The sequence below is a fragment of the Solanum stenotomum genome, chromosome 4 (assembly GCF_019186545.1).
Source record: "Solanum stenotomum isolate F172 chromosome 4, ASM1918654v1, whole genome shotgun sequence".
NCBI classification, from domain to species: Eukaryota; Viridiplantae; Streptophyta; class Magnoliopsida; order Solanales; family Solanaceae; genus Solanum; species Solanum stenotomum.
This window is the reverse complement of record NC_064285.1, coordinates 36,102,500-36,123,770: the sequence shown is the minus strand read 5'-3', so window position 1 is coordinate 36,123,770 and position 21,271 is coordinate 36,102,500. Positions and strand designations below refer to the sequence as shown.

At 34.0% G+C, this 21,271-nt stretch overlaps 1 protein-coding gene across 2 annotated transcripts in view; it reads left to right on the top strand.

Moving 5' to 3' along the window:
• LOC125862467 (uncharacterized) overlaps positions 1 to 21,271 on the top strand; it is a 1,053,062-nt gene that overhangs the window by 484,452 nt on the left and 547,339 nt on the right. The window lies entirely within an intron of this gene.

Below are 21,271 nucleotides of genomic sequence, written 5' to 3'. Positions count from 1 at the left end.
AAATTTAAATGCAAAAACTAAAACATATAATTATCCGATACCAAATAAAATACTAAAGATAAGACAAATATAAGGATATAATTATTTTAGCAAATTTGATTGTAAATCAGGATTTTATCACTTAAAACTAGAAGAAGAATCTAAAAAACTAACAACATTCACTGTACCACAAGGATTTTATTAATGGAATGTATTACCATTTGGATATAAAAACGCACCAGGTAGATATTAACACTTTATGGACAATTAGTTTAAACAAATAGAAAATTGTGTAGTATATATCAATGATATATTATTATATTCTAAGACACAAGATGAACATATAAATGGGAAATAAATAGAAAAGAATTATATTCAGTATATAAGTGTTTATTATCATTTGAACCATATATTGTATATAACAAATTTATTATAAGAACAGATAATACACAAGTAAAATGGTGGCTAACAAGAAAAATACAAGATTCGGTAACAACAAAAGAAATAAGGAGATTGGTATTAAATATATTAAATTTTACATTTACAATTGAAGTAATAAAAACTAATAAGAATGTTATTGCAGATTACCTATCACGACAAAGCTATTCAGACTGAGACTGAGGAAGAACATACAATCGAAAAAAATACTCAAAGCTATTACTACAGTTTGTACAAAAGTGGATAGTATGGACAACGAGATACAAAAGCTAAAGACTAATAAAGATAATCTGAAGTCTAAAGCTAGTCAACAACATGACTATAAAAATGCGGAGCTACGTCGAGCGGAAGATTGAAAAAAGCCAGAGCTAAAAGGAGACGATGGGAAACTCATTAAAACCCACAATGTTTGTTTAAATACAGCTGTAGGTACAAGCAAACATGTTAGCGATAAACAACATAAAAATGTGAACTTAAACCAGCTATTTGCAAAACCATTTACTCAAATGACACCTAGACATATGTCCATAGAACCACAAACATCTACATACGCAGATAGTTTGCACAACCAAAATGAGAAAAAAATATATAATAACGTCACACGAACCTATATTGAAAATATCCACAAAATTAAAACCTATTTAAACCGCAACCCTAGATCAACTACAAAAGAACCAAACCAAGATTATTTGACACAAAAGTTACAAGGATATAACAAGTTAATTGCACAACCGAAAACTAACGCTAATTTAGTAAGAACATGTTACAACTACAAACTGTTAGATACCGTATACACATAAGACGGAGAAGAAGTTAGTGGAATACTAGAACTACACAAAGCATTCATCACATACAAAAGAGTTACGAAAGAAAATTATTTTATATAAAATTCTATACAGCACCAGCGGAGATATTATACGAGGAAATAAAACCTCCAATACAGGTTATCAAGATAGGATTAACTAAAGATATGATTATACCCGAGGATATTGGACAACAAGAAGAGATATGCAAAATAGAGATACCAAGTTTTTATGCCAACAAAAGGATAATTGGTATATCAACAATTATACAAGAGTTAGCAAATAATTATTTAAACGGAAACGCTATATGGAGCTACTATGTAAGAAACCAGCTAATGATTTATTCCAATTCAAGGGAGTTAAGGAAAACAGATATGGATGAAGTCCAAAGATGGATTTTATCACTACTAAAGCCAGAAGAACGACCTACGACACAAGCACTAAAAGAAGGATTTATTTCAGCAAAATTATTAACCAAATATTTCAAGCTAATTGGTCATAAATACCCGGACCATATATGTTCAAAGTGCAACGGAGAAAATAATATAATTCAAGACGTCCAGCTAGAATAATCAACGAGGAAGAAAACAAGAAGGAGAAAGAGATATGAACGGAAAAAGTTATGTGTAAAATAATGTAAATGTAAAAGTCATAATAGTTGTCATAAAGTAGGTATGGGTCTGTTGTACAAAATATGACAAGTGTATGTGGTAGATAGTGTACATTATTAATATGTGCAAATAAGTCGTAAAGAGGAGAGTGGTAGACAAAATAAGAACTATTCATGAATAGTAGTAAATAGTAATGGACATGTGTAAAAAATGTGTTAGGATAAGTATTTAGAATAGTAAATTTGTATGTCTATATATAGACTTAGTAGTAAACGTTGTAAAGGGAGGCAACGCCTAAATAAAAACTCTCTTCTCAAAAAACTCTCTTAAGATACTAATTACTTAAAAGTTAATGGATAAATCTGAAATCCAGTCAGATATTTCAGATAACATGGCTAAGCAAAAAGCAAAGGTATATTGTTCAAAAAATATGCGGAACTAATTTCATATATTCTTGAATATCATATATATGATTGAATAAATTTATGTTAGTTATTATGTATTAGAATTATTTGAATCATGATTTCTAGTTTATTAGCACACTGGATACAGGGAGAAAACTTCTATACTATGCCATCCTAATGTTGAAATCGGTAGGCGAGGAAGCCGTTTAGGAAAGTAAACAAAGTTGAGGCGCTGATAAGAAGGAAGTATCCGCTAAAGTACGATACTAGTAGTGACAGGAAAACATGATAAATATAATCTAGTTCATAATGATCTAATATGAATTTAATCAATTATGAATATGATAGGAAGAAATAATTTGAAATAAAAAATCTGCATAATAAAGAACATGACTACATACATGCATGATGAAATGATAAAAAACTACAAAATTTTAATCTTATATGTACTTAAAAATATAGAAATAATTGAATTAAGAAGAAAAATATGGGAAAAAAAATATTTAATGATTACGAATCAGAAGATATATTAAATCAAGAATGGTATGAAATAGACCTACATGATTTAGACTTCGAAAGAATAGAATGGTATGATTTAGAAATAAATTCAGATTAAAATGAACTACGAATATTTACAATATTGGTTAAAATCTATGGAAGATATAAAACTATTAGAACAAATAATGGAGGAAAATTTATATATGTACCAAAGAACGGAAGATATGTTATATCTAGAATATATCATAAATAATATTAAAGAAATATTCAGATTAAAATAACTATCGGAAGAATATTACAATAAATCTTATTACATATTACCATGAATTTAGCACTACCAAAAAATAATATTAAAGAGATATCAAGATTAAGACACTTAGTAAAAAGATATTATAAGAAAATCTTAAAAATAAGTTACTCACCTACCACACTACCATCTACCACACTACCACTTTCATGAATCTCCCAACAACCAGTTCCGCTACGAAAAATGGTTTATCCTATTGATGACAAAATTGATTTTCTTGCAAGATCAATTTGTGTCCATCTAGTGTTGACACTTAGCTTTAAATTTAGAAATAATATATTTGTTAAGCATAAGTACCAACACTAGTTGCTCCTATTGATGACAAAATTGATTTTCTTGCAAGATCGATTTGTGTCCATCTAGTGTTGACACTTAACTTTAAATTTAGAAATAATATATTTGTTGAGCATAAGTACCAACACTAGTTGATCATATTGATGACAAAATTGATTTTCTTGCAAGATCGATTTGTATCCATCTAGTGTTGACACTTAGCTTTAAATTTAGAAATAATATATTTGTTAAGCATAAGTACCAACACTAGTTGATCCTATTGATTTAGTTAATGGTGGATTTAGTTAAAGTTGTTATGTTTTTTAAAGAAGTTAAAATAAATGATGTGATTTAGTTGTTTGAATTAAGTCAATACTAAACTAGTTAAAGTTATAAAGTTGTTAAGTTGTTTAAATAAGTTAAATTAAATAATGTGGTTTTGTTGATGGATTTAGTTGTTGGAATTAAGTCAAAACTAAACTAAATAAGTTAAACTAAATAATGTGGTTTAGTTGGTGGATTTAGTTGTTGTGTTAAGTCGAAACTAAACTAGTTAAAGTTGTTAAGTTATTTTTATAAGTTAAAATAAAGAATGTGGTTAAGTCAATACTAAACTAGTTTTAGGACTACTACTAGTAAAATTATTATTAAATTTTATTTATAATATAATTGAATATCTATATTTTGTAGATGGATCATCGTTTGTGGATGTATAATATGCATTATGAAACTGGTACTCGTTTGAAACCTGAGTTTATTGACGGTGTTAGAATTTTATTGAACATACAATAACACTTGACATTTTCAATATTAATGGATTGGTTAGGTGTCCTTGTAGTGCATGTAAGTGCTTAAAATTTTTTAAACCAAATTGAATTATGGTTCATTTGTACCGTAATGGATTTAAGCCTAGATATTTTGTATGGATTGATCATGGAGAAAGTGATGGATTGGATGGTATGTTTTATAATTCGATGCCTATGGATGTATATAATATGGTTGCACCACATGGCCAAATTAGGGTTGAACAGGTTAGGGTTGAACATGATAGGGTTGAACTTGATAGGGTTCATGAAATGATCAATGATGCTTTTGGGATTCAAGGTAGGATGGAACCGAAACAATATTTTGATGAAGCTCCTAATGAAGAAGCAAGACGCTTTTATGATCAATTAGAAAAGTCTATTCGTCCACTATGTGAAGGGAGTCTGCATTTTGTCTTGTCAGTTGCGGTTAGATTAATGAATATTAAATCAGATTGGAATGTTCCTAATGCTGCTATGGACTCAATGGTTGATCTTTTGGGTGAACTAGTTAATCCGGAGTTTAACATACCAAAGAACTTCAATCAGGCAAAGCGTTTGGTGTCCAAGTTAGGATTGACGTATGATAGAATTCATTGTTGTGTTAATGGTTGCATGTGGTTTTACAAGACTGATAGTGAATTAGAAAATTGTAAGTTTTGTGGACATGCTCATTATAAGAGGACTCCGGCTGGAAAGATGGTCCAGTTCAGGTGATGCATTATCTACCTCTCATTCCTAGGTTAAAAAGGTTGTATGAATCGATGAGGTCTGCCCCACATATGAGATGACATCGTGAATATAGAAGGTCGTCGGGTGTCTTATCTCATCCATCTGATGGTGAAGCATGGAAGCATTTTGATAATGTATATCCTGATTTTGCTAGTGAACTAAGAAATGTTAGATTGGGGTTGTGTTCAGATGGCTTCACACCATTCTCTAATAATGCTTCGCCTTATTCATGTTGGCCGGTATTTCTTACTCCGTATAATCTTCCTCCTGAAATGTGCATGACCAGTTCATACATCTTTCTAAGTTGTGTTATTCCAGGTCCTCATAATCCAAAAAGTTTGATTGATGTCAATCTACAACCATTGATAGATGAGCTCAAACAATTGTGGTTTGAAGGAGTTTTGACTTATGATATACCAACTAAGCAAAATTTCGTTATGCGTGCTTCTTTAATGTGGACTATTAATGATTTTCCTGCATACGGGATGTTGTCTGGTTGGATGACAGTTGGAAAGCTAGCATGTCCGTATTGCATAGAAAATAGTAAGGCATTCACTTTAAAGAATGGCAGAAAAAATTCATGGTTTGATTGTCATCGCTAGTTCTTGCCAATGGACCATGAGTTTAGAAAGATGAAAAATACATTCAGGAAAAATAAGGTTGAAAGTGACCCCCCACCTCCATTACTCACAGGGCATTAAATTTGGGAGAGAGTTTCTCAATTACCTAAAGTTAGAGAAGCTTCACCTTCTAGACTTCCTGGATATGGTGTTGAACATAATTGGACCAAACAAAACATATTTTAGGAGTTGCCATATTGGAAGGACAATCTGCTACGACATAATCTAGACGTGATGCACATTGGAAAAAAATTACTTTGACAATTTGTTTAACACAGTGATGGATGTTAAGGGTAAGACAAAAGACAATCCAAAAGCTAGAATGGACATAAAGGAATATTGTAGGAGAAAAGAGTTATGGGTACATGAATTACAAAATGGCAAAATAGTTAAGCCCAAAGCAAGCTTTTCATTCACATTGGATGAGAAACATGAAATTATTGAGTGGGTAAAAAATTTGAGGATGCCGAGGGCTATGCTTCGAATTTAGGAAAGCGGGAAGATATGAATGAAGGAAAATTGATAGGTATGAAAAGTCATGATTGCCATGTGTTCATGGAAATTTTAATTCATATCGCTTTTAGCCATCTACCCGAAAGGATATGGAAACCAATCACAGAGATAAGTCTTTTTTCTACGATTTGTGTTCTGGAAAGTTGTTGGAGAGTAGTTTAGACAGGATGGAGGAAAATATTCTTGTTACTGCTTCTAAGTTGGAGAATATATTTCCATGTGGTTTCTTTGATGTGATGGAGCATCTTCCAATTCACCTTGTACAAGAGGCCCGCCTCGGAGGTCCGGTTCAAACAAGATTGATGTATCCATTTCAAATATTCACTAAGTTATATATATTCGCCAAGTCTTTTATATATTAACATATATATATATATATACATATATACATGCAGAAAAATTGGTAGTTCGAAGCAAACAATTAAGCAACGGGGAAGGATCGAAGGATTATTTGTTCAAGGTCATACTGGGAGAGAAACTGGTGATTTTTATTCTTATTACTTTGGTAATGATGTGTCATGTAGGAGAAACAGGCCTAATCGCAATGATGAAGGCGATATTGATCCTTTATTTTCACCTATATCAATTTTTAATCAAAATGGTCGAGGATCTGAAAAGCATGGAAAGCGAGGCTTCACTGATATGGAAATGCAATCAGCTGTTACACATATTTTGCTTAATTGTCCAGAGATTCAATCATATGTCAAGTAAGTGTTAAAAATATGTTATTAAATTACATACTAATAAGTGATCATTAACTAACGAAATACCTGAATGTAAAATGATCAGCTTGTTCGTAAACACATGGGGTAATGATGCCATCTATACAGAATTTTCCAAATGGCTGAGGAACTATGTAAGTGTGCATTCACTAAGTATTTAATAATATATTCATGTTATACTAAATTATATTACTTGAAATAACAATCACGAAGGTTTACGATGAATACTCAAGTGTCCAACATTTGCAATTAGTGAAAGAAGTAGCACTTGGACCTGCATATCAAGTACTGACAATGAATAAGTATTGTGTCAATGGTTTTAAGTTTCAAACTGAAGAAGTTTCTAGGAACAAAAAAACAAATAATAGCGGTGTCTACATACATGGTGATGTTGATGGTACTAGTCAAACTATTGAATATTATGGTGTCATTCAAGAGATTATTGAAGTGAGGTATTTAGGTTGGCCTAAGAAGACGATTGATTGTTTCGGTGTGAGTGGTTATCACACAGAGGCACAAAGGTGGACCATCAACATAATATAATCGAAGTTAAGCACACCAGGAAATACAGAAGTTATGATCTTTTTATTATTGCACAAAATGCTAAACAAGTGTATTACGCTTCATATCCATTGCGTAGAGACAAACCTGATTGGTGGTTTGTTATAAAAACTAAGCCTGTGGGAAGAATTGAAATTGACAATGTCTTAGATGTGGCGTATCAAAATGATGTTACAATTGCTCAACAACAAGTTGATGTTGAATTGGAAACCACACTACAACATCCTCAACACATATTAGAAAAAGTATCTGATGATGAGATACTGAATGTTGAGGAAGAAATATCTGAGAATGAGGAAAATAAATCATTTGATGACAAAAAATGGGACGATAATGAAAATGAAACAACTGAGGAGGAAGAATGGGAGAATGATGGAATTGAAACAAACGAGGAGGAATAATGTAGAATGAAAGCCAGCTAGTATATATGTAAGTGTATTTTGCTAATTTTACTTAATTTATGATTTTTATATATATTATACATGTAAATTTGCATACAGATGTCATCAGACGGTGATGGTGATAGACATCACGAGCATCTTGGAGTTAGCCAGCCTAAACAGGCTAAGAAGAAGAAGTCTAGGAGACCGATAGATCTTGAGGATATTGCAGGATCTATTTCTTCTGCGCCAGAGCGCATCAACCATGATACTCATTTATTTGATGTTCCGTATGGTACAGCGGATCCTCGACAATATTATCCTAATTACCGTTGACCAGTCGGTGCTTCAGCTACTTCACAACCATTGCCTTCACAATGCTACGAGGACCTACCTTTACAGGCTATTCATCGAGCATGACCCTTATCGGCAGGTACTCCATCTCCCACAGGTACATCTCCTCAGTTATCTGCCATGAGGCTTGGAGATTCTAGTAGCGAGCAGTCAGATGCTATGGCCGGTACGCCTTCATTGACTCAGCGTTTTGTGCATCATGATGTATAACCATCGTCTACAGCTATACTTAGTGCTACACCACATGATACGATGTTTGCTCTAGCTCCTGGTCAGAAGGACAGACTTGGTAGAGTCATGATTGAGCCGGATGAATTATCGTAAGTTTGTTTTGTTATCTATTTGTTAGTTTATTTTATTTAACTCTTATACTTTAATATATTATTCATGAACTAACATATTTATTATATGTTTTGCAGGTGGCATCCTGCAAAGGATGCTGCTCGGGCATTAAAAGATTGTGTTAGAAGACTCTATACATAGGCTTATCAATCTTGGAGCGAGATTCCAAACATTATATGCTAGACGATGTTTAATAACTTTAAGGTAGATATATTTTAGTTAAGTTTAGTATACTTTACTTTTTTTTACTATCGATTTAATTAACGTTATTCAATTTTTTTTTCAGACTATGTGTACTTGGGAGTCGAGGTACAATTTGGTCATTGGGACCACATTTGAGAGGAAGGCATCCGCCAGACTGTCTAGCTGGCTAAAGAGCGTTCGGGATAGTGGCGAACGTCCCGGTTGGATGTTGCCTCATGTTTTTGATGAATTGGGTCAGTATTGGAACACAAACAAGTTTAAGGCAATATCAGATCAAGCCAAAATGGCTAGAGGCAGTCTTAAAGGTGGCTCGTTGCACACAGGAGGTTGAAAGACGGTTGGAACAATTGCACGAGAGATCGTAAGTTCTAATTCAAACTTTTAAATAAATAATTAGTTGATACATATATATCATTATAAATTTCAGTTTTTATTTATAGGAAAAAGAATTGGGATGCACTCCTATTGAACCAGAGGTTTTCAAGAAGACTCATGTCAGGAAGAAAGAAAATGAGTCGGATCCGGATGTGTGGGTGGAGGAAAGGGCCGAATGAACTTTTGTAAGTTATTTAATATGAACAATATATATCAACAGTGAATATATTTATGATATGTATATATATTGATGTCAATTTTTATATTTAATATGCATAATGACTTTTATAAGTACGTCGATGAGAATCTTAATAGTTCGGTCCAATTGACACCTGAACTGTCCACTCAGATTTGGAAAGAAAAAGTGGTAGATGGGACACACAAGGGTAGATGCTATGGTCTAGGCTCTCACAATGATGTTAGAAGCCTTCAGTCAGGCTTAGAAGGTATTGGATCGTTACGTCAAGCCGAGGCACTTGACGGTGTTCAGATTGCTGCTATGTCAAATCAAATAGCTAAACTTACAGCGACACTAGCAGAGTCGGAGCGGAAAAGAGTAGCTAAACAAGAAAGCATGAGTGAGACCGTTCAACAAATCAAAGAACAAGTGATGAACCTCGCTCGTCGACCTACTACTTCGGCTCCCGATGACACCGACGACGAGAGTGATGAGGATGATTATATAGATCTCACTCTCTAGTTTAGATCTCTGGACATTTATGAACTTTTTGAAACTTTGAAACGAATTTTAAAAGACTTTATAAGTCTTTAATTTATGATTTAGATACTTTTGAAAGTTATTTTAAGTTTGTTGTTTTATGTTTTGTTTAGATTGTTTATAATTGTGTTTGTTTGATTGGGCTGAATAGTGTAGAATTGAATTGAATTGCATTTGCAGGTGGGCAGCAGAAGTTACGAGTTGCTATTGTCAAATATATTGCAAAAAAAATAACGGACAATGTGGTTTAGTCCGTCGCTTTTCTGGCTTTTAATTTTTTTTAAAAACCCAGAAAAGCGACGGACAGCGTGGTTTAGTCCGTCGCTTTTATGGAATTTTCAAATATAAAATTTCCACAAAAGCGATGGACTACTTCGCCATTTAGAAATAAAAAAAATGAAAATAAAAAAAAAACACGATGGAGTCCGTTGCTCTTAGCGACGCAATTCGTCGCTTTTTGAAAAGCGACGCCGTCCGTCGCCTTTTGAAAAGCGACGCCGTCCGTCGTTTTTTTGAAATGCGACGCAGTCTGTCGCTTTAATAAAAGTGACGTTGTCCGTCGCTTTTTAGCAACGCAGTCTGCCGTTTTTTAAAAAGCGTCGAGTTAAAAAGCGACGGAGGTGACTGTGTCGTTTTTCCATCGATTTTGACCAAAAAAGCGACGATGTACGTCACATATGCCTGTCGTTTTTTGACAATTTTTTAGTAGTGTTAATATGTTTATTCGCGAGGAGGGTACAAACATAACAAAATGCATACGAACAATGAAAGATAGATTTGGAAAAATTGTATAAAATTATAAAAACAAGATCGACTACTAATTGAAATTTTCATCAACCTAAGAACTCTTGAGAAACATTAGAGTATATTCTTTGATGCACTTTAATTTATTGACATGTGGTTTTCATAGGGTAAAATAAATCATAGATATAGAAACGGAAGATATTCAATCAGTATTATGATTATCAATATTAATTTTATATCATAAAAAATATAAGAAAAAAGTTAACTAACAAAAAAATTGATTTTGAAATTTTCCTTAAAATCAGTAGACGCGAAAACGTGAACTGACTTGATTATCTTAATGGAAAGCTGCTGAAAAGATTAAATAAAAATAAATAATTGAAAAGGAATGTGGGGAAAATGTTAAATCGAAAATGATTTTGGAATGTATCTAAAAGAGAGATAGAAATACATAAATTAAATAAAATTATGAAAAATAATAGGATTAATAATAAAACAAAAACTTAGATAGATAAGAAAAACAACAAAAAATAAAAGAGAAAATTTTCAAAATGTCAATAATGAAACTAGGATATATGATCAATTAATTTGCTTCTTCTTCATAATTAAATTTCTGAAATTGTTATTTGTTTCTTAAACTTAAATATTTCTACTTGAAATCTTTATAAAATAATGGAAAGGTTTAAATTATCATGTTTGATTGCATCAATGCCTAACTATTCCTGTGACACCTATATCTATAGTAAAACTAGATATAGATAAAGTAGTGTGTTCACTTTTTATGATTTAGAAAATTATTTATTTTTAATCTTTTTTTTCTCTTTTTTTCATTAATCAATTTGACAAATAACTAAAAGAATCTATCATATTTTTTATATCTAACTAGGTAAATTATTCGTGTTTCGCATGGGATTGAACTATTTTATTAAGCTTACATATGAGCATTCGATAATATTTTTATTTTCGATACATTACTACATTGTAAAGAAAATTGTATCTTAAGAGAAAGCGTTCCTCTGAAATCTTTAAGTGCTATATTTTATTATTTTTGTTTTTGTTATACAAAAATTATGAGTCATAGAGAGATATTAAGTATAAGAAAGAAGTCTAAGAAAATTTCCACGGAAATAATTTGTTAGAAATAAAGAAATTTTCTAAATTCCAAGAAGTTATAAAAATCAACATCAGACGTTAAAGAAGAGACCTATAAGCCTCGAACAACAACAACAACAAGTATGTCGTATCATGTATATGTTAAAAATGACCCTAAAATTATTAATGCGTAATTTTTTCCTCATTTTCTCAGAATAGTCCTTACTAATGTGTAACACCTCGGTATTTGGATGAACTAGAATTAAAAAGAACTATTTTTGGAAAGAATAAAAGTTGGAAATTTTGGCAAGTTATGCTAAGTATGAGTTTTGGGTCAACTTCAAACGATCATAACTTTCAGTACATGATGAGTTAGGTGGCCTATAAGATACCAAATGAAATGTCTTGGAATCCTCTTTCCAAAGCCACCGAGTTTGCTAATTTTTGAGCTCGTATGAGGGAGATATGCCTGTTTGAAGTCGGGCTGTCTAAATAAGGAAAGTTACCCAGATTTAAGAGGCGTATTTTGGTCTTTTCCTTACCCTATAAGATTTATTTCATTTTTAGTAATTAATTAGGGGTCTAAACTGAATTGGTTCAACTTACGCAATAAAAATTCACGCTAGGATTTGTTAAAAGGTTCAAGAGGAGAAAAGAGGAGAAAGGTCAAGATTTCATCAAGTTTTTGAGGTTTCGTTGCGAATTTTGACAAAGGTTTGATCCCTGATGTACCGTGAATTTACGGTATTTTTGATGCATTTTACTTAGAAGTTGTGTGTGTCTAGGGCTATATTGTATTAGAAATGATGTGTTTTGCATTATGTTTGCAGGAAATAAGCTTGGAATGCAGTTGATGGAGATGAAAGATGAAATTTTGCAGAAGAAGCCACCCACGGAGTGATCTATGGACCATAGCTCCTTTGATAGTCTGTCGTTGGGAAGGCGTAGATGGAGCATTAGGGAATTCTGACTAAGTGTGGAACTACAGAGCAACTGACGGACCGTAGGTCAACCCACGGGCCGCCCTGCACATATGTCGTATGGGTTTAGGGAGTTGAAGTTCCAGTACCTGATGAAAAATCATAAGTATGGAGCCACGGAAGGGGACCTACTGACCGTAGGTCGACCCACAGTTCGTAGGTTGAGCCGTCAACTAAAGTCGCATTCCAGACATCTTATTTCCTTATTTTGTTTCCTTTTTATTTAGGACTTGTTGTTGACACCAAATTTTTGGTTTGATATTTCTAAAGTTAATACTTTGTAAGTATTTTGTTTTAATAGTTCAAAATACATGTTTTGCCATTTTAATGCAATTTGTTGATAATTATCCTTATTTTCAAAGTATTATAATTTTTATCGGTTAATTATGTTTATATTATTTTGTGAAAGCCGATTGATTACGTTCAAATATTTGTTCATTTTTATAAAATCATTGTTTCTATTAAATTACATTTTTACATGTCATTGGTTACGTTCATTACATTTTTCATATTCATTTTATTTGTTACATTTGTTAATAGTCATTTTGATATTTTCCACCGTCCAAAAATTCATTCTTATATGGATAATATTTCATACACAAATATTTTATTAATCGGTGATTTTAGCCAACAATTTTAAGATAATGGTATTGTACTATTGGTAGTTTTCAATTCTCTATTTAAAGAATAGTTTGCTCATTAGATTAAAGGGTGGTGAAATATTTTTAGATTAGGGTTGGAAATTTTCAAATTTTTATTCACAAAGGGTTTTACTTTTCATTATTTTATGATCACCACCACCCCGAATTCCGGTCAAACTCCGGCAAACCCAACCCCCATTTTTTGTCTTCCTTCTCCGGTGAAAAGGTTCTCCACTAGACCCCCTTCTGTTTACTCTCATATCGCCATTTTCGGCGAAATCCACCACGCCAACACAACCAGAAACCAACTCTGTTTTCTTCTTCTCCGACCAGACCTCAAAGCTCCATCAGTCCACCACCACTATCGGCCCTTATTCTCTCTTCCCCAATCAACCAGAAACAACCCCAACCCATTTTCCCCTTTTTTGCTCGCTACCTCCAGACCCACGAATAGCAAAAAACAGAGCAACCACCCATCGCCAGACCCACCTAAAACCAAACCCACCGAACAACCCTTCTTCTCCATAATGGAAACCACCAGTTGAACCAAACAACCCAACACCATTTCCGGTGAAATCAGACCCAAAACCCACTTGAAATCGCACTGAAACAACCACCAAACCACTCCAGCCTTCTTCCTCCAGTAACCAGCCACCAAACAAAACCCCTCCCCTTTACATTTTTTATTTCATTTTTTCTTTGCAGGTGAATAAACTATTGAGAATGAATATTATTAACATGCATTTATACTTATTGGTCAGTTATGTTAGTTAGCCTTAGTGATTGTTAGCCTAATTAGTTACAGCTGGCAGTAGTTAGTTACTAGTTTGTTAGATTGCTAAGTGCAGTATAAATGCACATGTACTCATATGCTTTCATTTGAGAAGTTTTATTCAAGTAAACAAGTTCTGTTTTGCTTCTCCGCCATTGATGCTCACTTTAGGGCTTGTAATTGGATCGTCAATTGCTGCGTTTTGATATGGTATCAGAGCCATTGTCGCTTACTTCCAGTTTGTAAGTCTGTTCGTCCCTTATATTCGATTAACGTCGATTTTTGTATTGCTTTACTTGCTTCCGCTGATCCTACAATGGCTGTTTCTCTCGATGAACCTGCGTCTTCTTCTGCTTCCACTGTTACTGGTTCTATTGATCCAAACAATCCTCTATACGTGCATCCCTCAGATAGCCCTGCACTAATGCTTGTTCCCGTTCCTTTTGATGGAATGGGATATCGATCCTGGAGAAGGAGCATCATGCGATCTCTCTCAGTGAAAAACAAATTAGGCTTTATTAATGGTGATTTCCCAAAGCCTACTGCGAATTCTCCTCAATTGCGTCTTTGGCAAAGCTGCGATGATATGGTCACATCGTGGATCCTCAATTCTCTTGCTAAAAATATACCAGATAGCGTTGAATACGTTACTGATTCGGTTGAATTGTGGAAGGAATTGGAGGATCGATATGATCAAACTATTGACGCGAAGTTATACCAAATTCAAAAAGAGATTAATGATCTAACTCAGGGTGTTCTGGACATTACTTCTTACTATACTAAAATGAAGAGATTGTGGGAGGAACTTAGTAATCTAAATGCCAACAATTAGTGCACCTGCACATGTCTCTGTGGAGCCAAGGATGGTACACATAAAGCTGAACAAGACAGGCGTTTGATTCAGTTTCTAATAGGCCTTAATGAGGTTTACACCGTTATCAGGGGCAGTGTCCTCATGATGAGTCCTTTGCCTTCAATGGCACAAGCCTTTTCCATCTTAATACAGGAAGAAAAACAGAGGGAATTTAAGCCAAAAGGCCAGATGTTGATGGAATCTGTTTCCTTGAATGCAGGAAGTCACTCTACAGGGAATTACTCTGCTGGTGCAGGCCCTTCAAACTCAAAAGGTTTTAAAACTAACTATTCTGCAGGAGGCAGCAGTAGCATGACTAGTACAAGCAAGTCAAATTTGTTCTGTGACCATTGCAAGAGGTCGGGACACATCATGGCAAAGTGCTACAAGTTGCATGGATATCCTCAGGATACTCAGAATCAGACCTATGGCAGGAATGGATACAACAATAACAATGAGTATAGAAACCCTCCAAGGCATAATCAAAGCAACAATCCCAGGTTTAACAAAGGAAAAAGGGTAGCAGCTAATGTTCATGGATCAGATGTGTTTTCTGGAAATGATGAATACATTGACAAAGGAAATCAGCCTATGAGCCTCACCAGGGAGCAATATGGGCATGTGATGAATTTGCTTCAACACTTTCATGGTGGAGAAGCCTCCAGTAGCAGTAATAATCCCACAGAAGGAGCAGTAGACCTTGCAGGTATTGTGGTTTGTAGCTCTTCTTTAGATTTTGACAAATTTTCATTCAAACATTTTGACTCCAAAGCTGACTTGTGGATCATAGACTCAGGAGCTTCCAACCATATGACTTTTAACAAAACATTATTGACAAATCTTAAGACCCTACCATATCCACTACTTGTTTCTCTTCCAAATGGGTACAAGGTAAAGGTGACACAAGTTGGTGATGTGATACTTACATCTAGCATTATTCTGCACAATGTGTTGTTTGTGCCCTCTTTCAAATATAATTTGATATCTGTCCACTCTCTAACAATAAATCTTAAATGTGTTGTGTCTTTTACTGATGACTTATGTTTGTATCAGACCCTTTCACTGAAGAGGCCTCAGGTAATTGGTAACAACAAGGATGGACTTTATTTCCTGTGCACAAAGTGTCTCAAGACTAATTTCCAGCCTGAACATTGCTCTTCTAAGCTTGAGAGTTGCTCTTCTAAGAATTGTTCACCTGTTTCCAATTCTCATGCTTCATTCAATTCTTTTAATTCTTGTTCACCTGTTTCCAATTCTCATGCTTCATTCAATTCTTTTAATTCTTGTCATATGCAAAGTACTGTAATGAATCCTATCTCATGTAATAAAAATGAATTACTTTCTATGACTTCTTGCTTATCTCATGGAAATAATGTAGATCTATTGTGGCATACTAGACTAGGACATGTTCCTTTTGCCAAGATGAGAGGAATATCATCCATACCAGCAAAGTTTTCCCACAAACAACCTTTTCTGTGTTTAGTGTGCCCCCTTGCCAGACAAACAAGACTTCCTTTTAGCCAAAGTACCAGAACTTCAACTAAGATCTTTGAACTACTCCACATAGATTTATGGGGCCCTTATCATGTAGCTACTTATAACAATTACAGATATTTCCTGACTATGGTGGATGATCATAGTAGAACCACTTGGACTCACCTCTTAAATTGTAAGAGTAATGCTCTGCAGACTATTAAAGCATTTATTACCCTAGTTGAAAATCAATTTTCTACTACTGTCAAGACCATTCGATCAGACAATGGTTTAGAATTTACTAGCAATGAGGCCTCCCTTTTCTTTCAATCAAAGGGCATAATCCATCAAAGGACTTGTCCCTACACACCACAACAAAATGGTATAGTAGAAAGGAAACACAAATACCTTCTTGAGACAGCAAGGGCTCTGTTGTTTCAATCTAAATTGCCCACTAAATACTGGGGAGAGTGTGTGTTAACAGCCACATACATCATTAATAGACTCCCTAGTTCTTACTTGAATAACAAATGCCCTTTTGAAATCCTGCACAAAACACAACCAGATTATTCCTCCTTAAGGAGTTTTGGCTGTTTATGCTACCCAACTGTACCAAAAGTCCATAGAGACAAATTTGAACCTAGAACTGGCCCTCATATCTTTATAGGATACCCTTTTGGTACCAAAGGCTACAAGGTCCTATGTCTAACCACAAAAAGAATACATATTTCTAGAGATGTGATTTTTCATGAGAATGTATTTCCTTTTGCATTACCTACACATAAAGGCACTTTTCCATCTGTTTTACATTCTATTCCTTTTGTAGAAACAAACATTGACATGCATGATGTTGTAGATTGTAATGTTCCTAATGCCAATTTGTATCAACCTTACCATATGCCATACCTACCTAATGATAATACCATCATTGAGTCTTCTTCCTTGCCAGTTCCTACACCACAACCAATAAATCCAATAAGGAAATCCCATAGAACTCCACAGGTTCCCAAGTACTTAAATGATTACATCTGCTCTTTACCCTCACTTAGAAACACCAATGCGACATCAGCCCTCACTCCTATATTACCTCTTCATACTGTTTTCTCAAACAATAGTCATATTGCTCCTGATAATCTGAGTCCTAATAGTCAGCTACTTGTTAAAAATGTCTATCATGCTCATGAGCCATTATCTTTTGAGGAAGCAGCTCTTTATCCTGCTTGGCAAGCTGCAATGACACAAGATTTTGAGGCTTTTCATAACAACAAGACTTGGGATTTGGTTCCATTACCAATAGGTAAGAAAACCATTGGATGTCGATGGGTGTACAAAATAAAACATAAGGCAGATGGAAGTGTGGAGAGATATAAGGCCAGATTGGTGGTGAAAGGGTACACTCAACAAGCAGGGATAGATTACACAGAGACCTTTTCTCCTGTTGTCAAGATGACAACAGCGAGAGCATTGATTGCTACTGCAGTAAAGAGAGATTGCGACATTTTCCAACTAGATGTGAACAATGCCTTCTTACATGGAGATCTTCATGAAGAAGTATACATGGACTTACCTCCTGGTCTTGAAGTAGCTGGTACCACTACAGTGTGTAAATTGAACAAGTCCTTGTATGGACTGAAGCAGGCCAGTAGGCAATGGTACGAGAAACTATCAGCTGCTTTGTTTTCAAAGGGGTACAGTCATTCCATGAGTGATTATTCACTGTTCATAAAGAAATCCAATCAGTCCTCCATTTTTGTCGCGGTATATGTAGATGATGTGATTATTACTGGAACTGATCCACTAGAAATTCAGCACCTTAAGCAGTTCCTTCATGATACTTTCAAAATAAAGGATCTTGGCAAGGTTCATTATTTTTTGGGCTTAGAGGTGCTGTATAGAGATGGAGGTGTCATAATATCTCAGAGAAAGTTTGTCTTAGATCTCCTGAAAGAATATGGTTGCATTGAATGTTCTAGCTTTTCCTCACCACTTGATCCTAATGTCAAATTGAAGGCCAAGGAAGGACCTGCTCTTCCTGATCCCACATTTTACAGAAAGCTAGTAGGAAAGTTGAATTTCCTTGTCAACACTCGATTGGACATAGCATATGGTGTTCAACATCTGAGCCAGTTCATGCAGGATCCTAGGGAACCTCATTTACAAGCTGCCTATCATTTGCTCAGATATCTCAAAGGTGATCCAACTTTAGGGATTTTTATGTCTTCACAACCAGACTACTCAGTTCATGCTTATTGTGACTCAGATTGGGCATCATGCCCTGATTCTAGAAAATCCGTTTCTGGTTATCTTGTTCTTTTGGGACAAACACCTATTAGTTGGAAATCTAAGAAACAAGAGACTATATCTCTATCTTCAGCAGAAGCAGAATACAGGTCTTTGAGAAAAGTTGTTGGTGAACTCGTTTGGGTGGATAGACTTCTGCAGGAATTAGATGTTCCTTTTTCAAAACCAATTGCAGTGCATTGTGATAGCCAGTCTGCCTTACACATTGCGAAAAACCCAGTTTTTCATGAACGGACCAAACACATAGAGGTTGATTGTCATTTTGTTCGCAATAAGCTTCAGGATGGTCTTATCTCCCTGCATCATGTTGTCACCACAGAGCAATTGGCTGACCTACTCACTAAAGCACTGACTGGTGTTAAGCAAAGTAGCATCATGTCCAAGTTGGCTGTGAAGGCCTCACATCCTACTNTGAGGGGGGGGGGGTATTGAGAATGAATATTATTAACATGCATTTATACTTATTGGTCAGTTATGTTAGTTAGCCTTAGTGATTGTTAGCCTGATTAGTTACAGCTGGCAGTAGTTAGTTACTAGTTTGTTAGATTGCTAAGTGCAGTATAAATGCACATGTACTCATACGCTTTCATTTGAGAAGTTTTATTCAAGTAAACAAGTTCTGTTTTTCTTCTCCGCCATTGATGCTCACTTTAGGGCTTGTAATTGGATCGTCAATTGCTGCGTTTTGATATAAACCAGCGAACCGCTATGGATCCACAGTGAGCCGACGAGCTCAAAAATCGCAACCAGATCCAGCGAGCTCGAGCTTTGAAGCTCCGTCTCCATTAAACTCCGACAACCAGGCCTACTCTTTTTCCCCTTTTGGTATATCTTTAAGCCTTTGTTATTAGTAATTCAGATAAATGTTTGCTTTTATTGTTTGTTGGACTGGTATTGTTTCATATATTTTTACTATTATTTTGGGTGTTGTTTATATTGCTTGGCTGACATTGGAACTCCAATAACATCATATTATATCTTGTTTAATGTTTGTTTTTCTTATATATATAATTTTTTATTACTTCTTAAATTTCTAGTGTTGCTCATTTTATTTTATTTAAAAGGTAATGTGCATTTACATGTTCTGATAAAGATAATGAGTTTTCATGTGCTATTGTTTTACCTTTGGACTATTATTTAAGTTTACATATTGGTAGATGATGCTTTGCCTTTTATTAATGATTCTAAGTTATCTTGATTTTGTTGGCTATGTTTGTTATTATCTGATGGTTTTTTTATTACTCTTGTTTAGACTGTTTCTTTATTATACTACCACTGTTTAATTTTCAAAAAATTGTGCATTATTTTGATTGTGATAATTTTCTCATTGTTTATTTGTAGTTGAGGTTTTTATATTTTATATACTTTACTTCAAATAATTTTGTTAGTCTTTATTTATTTTGTAATTTATATTTTAGTTAAGTTGGCCAATAAGAAAATTTCTCCGTCGATTTTGGAGGCCTCTCCATATTAAAAGACGGAAATTAAGTTTAAGTTCATATATTTTGTTTGTTAAAATTGGCCGATGAAGAAATTACCGTCGATTTCAAGGCCTCCCATATTAATAAGACGAGTTATTATTTTTAAATTATTATTCAATTCATTTATTTTTATTCATATTTATTTATTACTAACACTTTTACTAAGTGTCTTTATAGTTACATGGAATTGCTTCCCATTGAAGCTATTCGAATGAAATTCAAATTATACTCTTTATTCATTTTTTTGTATATATTGACGTTAGATAAACTTAGGCTGTTTCTTATTTTATTATTTCATTTTATTACTTGTGTATATCACTTGTTATTATACTTTAATATTTGTTTCTATCTCCTCAATTTGAAAAAAATGAACTCAGTCAGAAACCACAATTGTGGACTTTGAAGGATGTCAAACACCTTCCCTTGAGAATAACTTGAACCCCTTACCTAGAATCAATTGGTTTCGTAGACATTCTTTTAAGTTAATTAATTCGTTTTCTAGTTTTCCTAAAATCAGGTGGCGACTCCCTATAAACCCTTTTACCCCTTTTCCATTTTTAAAATTCTTTCATTTTTTAAACTGTTTATTTTTGGTGAGTCACCGCGACGGTGCTGTAGCGACCCTAAAAATAGATAGGTGAAACTAGAGCCTAACGTATGAATTTTTAAAGTTTAAGCATAAATTGGAGTTATGAAATTTTCCAAAATAAAAAATTGGACTTTGCCTTAGTTTTATTTGGTAGGTCCAAGGCAAGGGGCATTTTCGTAAATATTAATTTTAGTTAAATTAAAAAGTGGGTATATTTTATATTATTTCTAATTTCTATATATGGTATTAAAACTTTTAAAAAGGTTTGTTTTAATTCATTCTTCAAAAAAAAAAGGGTTCTCTCTAGAACACCATTGAAGGCAAAGGTCAAGTTGGAGCTAGGGTTTCAAATTGAAGGTTCCTTGCATCAAATTTTCGTGGGTTTTCTCAATACTAAGGTATGGTGGCTCTTTATCTAAAGCTAGTTTTTGCTTTAGAACCAATTTCAAAGGGTTTTCAAATTCTCAAAAGTTATGAAAAACTTCTATTTGTTACTCTACTCAAGGGTTCTTGCATTAAATGGTTTTAAATGATGGATTGTGATATTGTTGATATTAAATTGATGTTTTCAAGTGAAAAATCTTATGAACCCTTGATTTCACAAATTTCTATATTTGACTTACGAAATGGGTTTGTTGATAATGATTGGGTATTGATGAATTTATGCTTAGAATAGATTGTATTGTTGATGTTTATGATTTTCTATAT